The following is an 8,404-nucleotide window of genomic DNA, read 5'->3' as shown; positions in this document are numbered from 1 at the left end:
TAGGGTTTAAGTCCTAATGTTCCTTATATAGTGTTTGACCCTAAAATTAGGGTTTTGGGTCTCTGAGCGTACGTTGGGCGTACGTCTCCAGCATCCGCGACCACTTAGCCCTTTTACGTTGGGCGTACTCTTGCGCTGGCCACCTTGCATGCATGGTCCTTTCTTGCCATCTTTCTCTATTAAGGATCAATATTGCCAATAACTTCAAAGTGCTATAACTCCTTCATTCTAAGTCCATTTCCGACGAACTTTATATTCACGAAAAGGCGGCGAGAAGCCCTACGGTCCTAACTACACACCCAAGCCTTAAAACCTTTCGAATAAACCCAAGACCCATAAAAGACCGAGTTGCCCCTACCCTTTGGCCTCCGAGACTACAACCGAGTACTTTCAAAACTGGGTGTTACACACACATATCTTTCAAACACGATGATATGCTTTTCTAATACCATGTGATTCTAAATCGACTATGGTTAGTACTTGTGTGGTGATAACGGTTACTCACATTGGTTACATCTTTCCTTACTCTCAAAAGAATTTTTTTTATTAAAGATGTTCTTGTGTCGATTCATATTGTTAGAATCCTATTTTCGTTCACAAATTTACCACTAACAATTATGTCTCTGTTACATTTCACCCTTTCGAATTTTATGTAGGGATCATAAATCAGATACACCTCTCTAACGATTTGATAGTGTTGGTGAGCAATACCCAATTATTCCCTCCTCTACTTCCTCTAGTTCGAAAAAAAAAAAAAAAACTCTAGCTACGATATCTCTTTCGACTTGTCTTTGTTGGTTAGGACATCTAATAAGCTTCCTATTAGGGTATCTCAGGTCTCTATTTCATCATTTGTAGCCTTGTCATTTAATTTATCACAATACTAATAAGCTTCCTATTTGTCACGCATGTTAAATTGGAAAGTATTGTAGTATTCTATTTAAATTATCTATTTACCTTTTATTTGTTTGAACTTGTACACTCAGATTTATGGACATCTCCGGTTACAATTTCCTTTTTTTTAAATATTATGTTGTGTTTTTAGATGATTTCTTTCGGTTCTTGTGGGTTTATACTTTACAAGCGACATCAAATATTTATAGTGTTTTTTTTGTTATTTTCGAGTTCATATTAAAAGTTATTTTAAAAATAATATATTATTAAATTGGGATTCAGTTTCATTGTATTCTAACTATCTTTAACAAAACAAAAGAGTAAATTATACGAATGGTCCCTATGGTTTGGGGTAATTTGCACGTTTGGTCCCTAACTTATTTTTAACTCGGAAAGTCCCTACAGTTTATTTTTGTTACGCGTTTGGTCCCTGCTGTTTGTTTTTGTTACGCGTTTGGTCCCTCTTTTACCTAAGAATACTACTATTTAAATAGGAAAAATGGTGGGGTATGTAAGCTAAGGTGAGCGGGATGGGGTTGGGGTGTGTTTATTTAAATAAATTAAAAAAAACAAGGGAAAAATAGTTTTTTAGGTAAGACATGGACCAAACACGTAACAAAAACAAACAGTAGGGACCTTCCGAGTTAGAAAAATAAGTTAGGGACAAAACATGCAAATTACCCTAAATCATAAGGACCATTCGTGTAATTTACTCTTAACAAAAATTATTCATTTGAAACAAAACTCTATGAACGAAATGTCTCTTACTTTTTCTCATGTTTATGCATCAGTATAATATTATTCTCCATCGACCAAAAGTTCATTGTAAACATTGTTAAAAATTATAATTGTGAGAGTGACAAAATAGGGGTATGTTTAACAGGTTAGATCCAGGTCAGCTTGGCCAATAGGAGAAGATGAAAACCGGTTCGGATATACTCAACATATTCGATAATTGTCATTTATCATATGACTATTTGTTTAATATTCGATACTGTTCAGAAAATAATTAGATTCAATATTTAAATAAAAAACCTTTGTTCATCCTGATCTTTTGCGGAAACCAGACTAGGTGATGTGTGGGCTCAACTTTGTCCGTTTCCTAATTTATTTAATTTTTTATTATATGTTAGAATTATTGCTGTTATTATTTTCATTCTATTACATCTTTAAACAAAATAGATAAATAAGCAATTATAGATGTGGGGACTTTTTTGAGTTAATAATATCTATTTATTAGTTTTATTATTAAATTATTCTCATTATTATTGTTGCTTTAATTTCAACTAGCAAATAACTCGCGGCTACGTCGCTTTTGGGGTGATATGGGGAAAATCGGCAAACTTTAAAAAATACGTGCTGAAAGTGTAAATCACCGCAAATAAGAGAGAAAGTCGACAACCCCTAAAATTAGATGTCCAAAGTGTACGACAACCAAAAGAAGGGACACTGGGGAGAAAATCCTAAAATGTTGTGGCAATAATGTGAAAGTTGCCAAAGTTGAGAAAATATGGTGGCAAAACTATAAAGGAGGTTTTTTGTGTTTTTTATGTCAAAATGTAAAAGTTTTGACTATAAGGACGAAAAGTGTCAATTTCATTAAAGATTTGTGGCAAAAACACCAAAGTATAAAACTTTTCACTGCAAGGACGAAAAGTGTCAAAGTTACTAAAGATTTGTGGCAAAACCCTAAAAGCACAAGAACTTAATCAAAACACAAAATTGTAAAAGTTTTCACTTTAAGGACTAAAAGTGTCAAATTCACTAAACATTTGTGGCAAAAACCTAAAGACAGAAAAGTTACTATTGCTAACTTCCTTTAGATTTAATATATATAGAACTAGAAAAGGACACGCGGCTCCGCCGCTTTTGGACTATGTCATAGAAGTTAAATATCGGCAAACTTTAAAAGATGTGTCGAAAGTGTAAATCGCCACAAATAAGGGAGAAAACCGACAACCCCTAAAATTAGATGTCAAAAATGTAGAACCAAAAGAAAGAACATTGATGGAAAAAAACGAAAATTGTTGTGGCTATAATGTGAAAGTTGCCAAAGTTGGAAAAATATTGTGGCAAAAGTCTAAAGGAGGTTTTTTGTGTTTTTTATGTCAAAATGTAAATGTTTTGACTGCAAGATTGAAAAGTGTCAAAGTCACTAAGAATTTGTGGCAAATACACCAAAATATAAAATATTTGACTGCAAGGACGAAAAATGTCAAAATCACTAAAGATTTGTGGCAAAAATCTAAAGGCACAAAAAACTTAATCAAAACTTAAAAATGTAAAAGTTTTCACTTCTAGGACTAAAAATGTCAAATTCATCAAACATTTGTGGCAAAAACCTAAAGCTAAAAAGATTAAGGTCCCTTGGATTTAATATATATATATATATATATATATATATATATATATATATATATATATATATATATATATATATATATATATATATATATATATATATATATATATATATAATTACAACAATTAAATATACTACAGATTGTTTATAGCTGTGGCCTTTTGTGAAACCATTTTGAGTTGGGAAAACAGTTGGATATTTGATAATATATAATTATACGATTTAAATCACCGAAAAATAAAACACGACTATATATAAAAAGGTAAATTTGACGTAAATTAAATCAAATATTTATGAGATGCATATTTTACGTTTACTTATATGAATCTATTTAAATATGCATCTTATTATAATTTGTAGTGTAAAAATGAATCTTATAAACGTTGTATTCATTATGAGTCTAATGCAATATGCATATGAATATGTTATCAGATGCGGTTTAAATAAAAAATTATGAGATTACCAATAAGTCACGCAAGATAATCTAATTCTAAACTAGATCTTATTGAAAATTCGAAACTCATATAATAATTTCGGCACTCTAAATTTTATTTAGTTTTGAAGTAGTTTATCTTAGTTTTATGTATAATTGTTTAATAAATTTCTAAATTTAGAATATAGTGACATTGAGTTGTGCATATAAACGGATAGCATAATTCAAAACATTCATTGTTACTTGATACAAATTTGAAACTCGTATAAAAAATTTCTAAACACTGAATTGTATCTAGTTATCATGTTTTCAAATGATTTTAACCTTATTTTTAGGTATGTTTCATGATTATTATAATATAATAAAATATGAAAATCAGCAGAATCATCCGTAAATCGTAAAAATAAGTACGTCAATATATATATATATATATATATATATATATATATATATATATATATATATATATATATATATAAAGTACACGTCTTCCCGATCCCGAAAATATAAATTTCGTATAAATCTGACTCCGTATTAATTAGATATGATTTTTAAAAGATATAAAAGTCAGTCGCGCACAAGGAATGTGTGACGTAAAAAGCTACAAAGAGAATGGTTGACTTTTAGCTAAAGTCACCAAAAAGGAAATCGTAATACTCTTTAAAATAAGAATTTTGAGAAAAATAATGTCTAAAACGGAGTCCGTACGAGAGAGTTATGATTTCAGCAAAAAATCATTAAAATTTTTAAAAATATGGATGAAAAATAAAGTCAAAATTAGCCGACGGAGTCGAAACGAAAGTTGTAGATCTCGTCGATAACTAAGTGTGGATATAGAGAACGTCAAAAACAGAGTTCGTATAAACGAGTTATAATTTATAATATCGTATTTACATATTAAAATAAAGTATAAATCATATATATATATATATATATATATATATATATATATATATATATATATATATATATATATCCTTAAAAAGATATCGACGATATGGTCGTTATAAGACTAGTGTTGAGTACTTTCGACATTAGTTTAGTACAAATATCGTTAAATATATTTAAAATAGTATTATAAATGGGTGTTTAGTCGTTTAAATAACTATAAGGTCATTTAAGTAACTATAGAGGGTGGTTTTTGAAAATTCAATTACTATAAATAAGAGGCTCTAGGATTTCATATCTCTTGCACCATTCTCTTGATTCAAGAGTGTTTCTCTCTTATCCCCGAGAATTTCGTTCCCTCGTGATTCGACTTCTCTTTCTGTAGTTTTACTATAGTAAGATGAGCCCTAAAGAGCTACAAGACTCGTTTTAGAAAAAGATTCAGCGAAGAAGTTCTGACCACGGAGTTCTAAGTTTTCGCTAGAAACACTGTAAGTTCAGCTACACCTATTACGCTTTAAGTGTAACTTATGTTTAAATTCATTATCGTTATTATGAACCTATAAACAAGATTTATCAATGATTCCAAGTCGCTATACTGATTGATCTACTTACGGGGATGATGTCTAGGCTGGATTTAGTGAGGTGTTTAAAGTGGGATTTCCAAACAATATACTTTGTCTACCAAACGGACCCTACCTTCGATATGATCCTGCATGGTTGTCTCTTATCAGCTATAGATCAGTAGACTTTGAATTAATGATGAATCTAGACTAATAATTAGTCACAATAAATATTAGACTAAGACTTAGTGATAATGATACTAGGTTACGTCAAAGGAAAAGACGATTGCTAGAAGCGGAGCGTTGTCCGAATTTCGAATCGTCACTTTAACAAGTGAGTGCATAGCTACTTTCATTTTACACATAGATATGAAATATTTAATATAAATACATGCTTTATGTGCCTATTATTTGTGTTCCTAATATCTATGCTAGATGAACGATTTATACTTGTTTTACTTGAGTTAAACTGTATATTTATTTTTATACCTATAAATATATTGGGTAAATATGGGTAGATGAAAGATGATGTAGATGATGAGAGATGAAAGATGATATAGATGATGTGAGATGAAAGATTAAATAGATGATGAGAAGCCTTGATATTAAAGATGGCGTCATCTAGCAGAGTATAGATGATAACCACGAACTATTCTAGACAGTCCAGTGGAACGCTAGCACGCTCGCAACATGTAGGTGTTTTTGAACTAACTGTTCACCAGATGTACTCTAAAAAACTCATTGACATTTATTGTGGGTGGACTCCCTAAAATACTACTGTCAATAAAGGAGTTAAATGTTGGCAGCTATGGACTTAGTGCCTTATAGATGAACGTTGGCAGCTATGGACTTAGTGCCTAATGGATAACACTTGCAGCTATGGTGTAACATCCCGAGTCCCATGTATATTATTTAATTAAATTCAATCATTTTAGCAGAGCAACTTGACGAGTTGGATGCCCCAAAATGCCGAGTAGAGGAGTTAATTGGCCGCATGACTTTAGAGTCTACTCGACAAGTCGGAGGACCCCGACTCGACGATTAGGAGTTGTGTGAGGAAACCCTAATTTTCCATGTTTGTGTCCTATTTAAAGGACCTTAAGCCCTCATTTCTGCCACCCTTGTCGCCCTACTACACTGTGAGAAACCCTAATCGAGTTGTAACCTTGTGTGAGGGAAAGAGAGGCTAATTTTGTGGGTTTTAGTGCATTCTTGGATGAGAGTTGAAGAGCAAGAGACCTAGGACGAGAAGGATCTTTTGGATCTGGTGTTCACTCATTCTTAGCTACTGTTTGAAGGTAAAAAGTCGCTATCTTGCTCATTGATTAATTAGATCTCGTTTTAGGGAGTTTAGGACCTTTTTCCCCATGGTTCTTTGAGTTCTAGAGTGTTATGAGCTTGTCATGGAGTTGAGACTCCAGATCTGAACATGTTGAGGTCCCATGACCCCAAAGATACAAGCTTTATCAAGCTTTGGACAAGTTTCCATGCATGAGACCCCTTAAGGAGCTTGTTTTGGCATTTTGAGCCATAAATGCCAAGCATGAACGTAAAGCTTGCAGCTTTACGTGATAAGTGAGCCTTGGAAGGCTAGATCCAGAGTATGAGACACCATTTCTGCCCAAAATCGTCTGAATGAAAAAAGGGGCTAAAGGGACTCGACAATTAGGTAAGCGGACTCGACGAGTCGGTTAGGGTTTTCCCCGACGAGTCTAGACACATGTGACTCGGCGAGTTGATGAGACAACTCGACGAGTTAAGTTGGACTTTTGCGACACTTCTGTGGAAACAAGGGGACTCGACGAGTCACATAGATGCACTCGGCGAGTTGGGTCAACATGGATTTTTGACTTGAGTGTTGACTTCTGTTGACTTTTAGGGTTGGTCAAGGCTTGGATGATGGAGACCATGGAGGGGTAAAATGGTCTTTTACCCATTCCGGGAGTTAGAGTGAGGGGTTAGCTTAATTCATTTAGAGTTGTGGTTATGATTGTTAATTAGAGATGATTATGACATGTAGGCGGGGATTAGACCGTTCGAGGGGTACGAGGGTTACTTGCTTACTTACGAGGTGAGTCTTCTCACTATACTTACCTTGAGTGGTAATTCGTGTGTCCGGAGGGTCTGGTATGGTATTATTGAGTATTGTGATATCCTGCATTATGTCTTTGTGATTTATGATGTGTATTATTCTGAGCTTTACTGAGTTAGGACCAGAGGGTCCACCCGAGTTGTGGGACCGAAGGGTTCCATTGAGACACTTTGACCGGAGGGTCTTATTCGAGATATAGCCATGAGAGGCTAATTAGATGTGTGTGGTATTTTGGGGAACTCACTAAGCTTCGTGCTAACCGTGTTATGTGATATGTGTTTCAGGTACTTCTCAGGATCGCAGGAAGGCGTCGGCTTGATTGTACACACGAGACGGAGCAGTGTGTATAAATCAGCCAGAGCCCGAACGGTGATTCCCAAAATACCATTACTTGTTTGTATTATGAGATATTTATGAGATATCAGAGCTGCATGCTAGAGGATAGGCTAGGTACTTCAAAATTTAGAGCTAGAGTTGCCTGATTCATGCTGCCTTAGCCCAGGGTATGTTATTGATTGATCTTATCTATTATTTGCTCTGTTTGTACTGAGTAGGATAAACATAGCAGGAATCTTTTAGAGAGAGTTTGAGTGATCTAGGAGAGATACCTAGATGAGCATAGAGGAATCTACCGAAAGAGTAGTTTGATATCCGTAAGGGATAGAGTACTGTGAATTAGGATCCTAGGAGGAGGACTTGGGATGACTACAGGTTGGTGTGGAAGGTATTATTGGGCCCGTACTACTGAAACCACCAGATCTATATGCAACCGAATTAAGAATCCTTGGGATACTAAGGAGCATGTAGGGGCGGAAAATCAAGTGTGAGTATGCTCGAACGAGTCTCTGATGATTTTTCATGTTGTGTTTCAGAGACATTATGGTGGGTACACACCACAACCCCGAGGGCACCAGTGGTACCAGTGACGAGGAGATCCGAAGGATCATCCATGCTGAGGTGGGCGCAGCTATCAGAGAGGCCATACCAGAGATGTTCGGGTCTATTAAGACCACGTTGATTGAGACCTTTGATGAGCGTTATGATGCTGTTACTGAGGTTGTTGCTGCCGCAACCACCACAACCCTAGCTGCTTCGAGGCCACAGGGGGGCGACTCGTTGTTGTTCTGGGAGTTCAGCATGAAGCCACCAGAGTTTGATGGGACTCAGGACCC

Source organism: Lactuca virosa, chromosome 8 (assembly GCF_052849685.1).
Source record: "Lactuca virosa cultivar CGN04683 chromosome 8, Lactuca_virosa_CGN04683_v6, whole genome shotgun sequence".
In the NCBI taxonomy this organism is placed as follows: Eukaryota; Viridiplantae; Streptophyta; class Magnoliopsida; order Asterales; family Asteraceae; genus Lactuca; species Lactuca virosa.
This window is presented reverse-complemented; position numbering follows the sequence as displayed.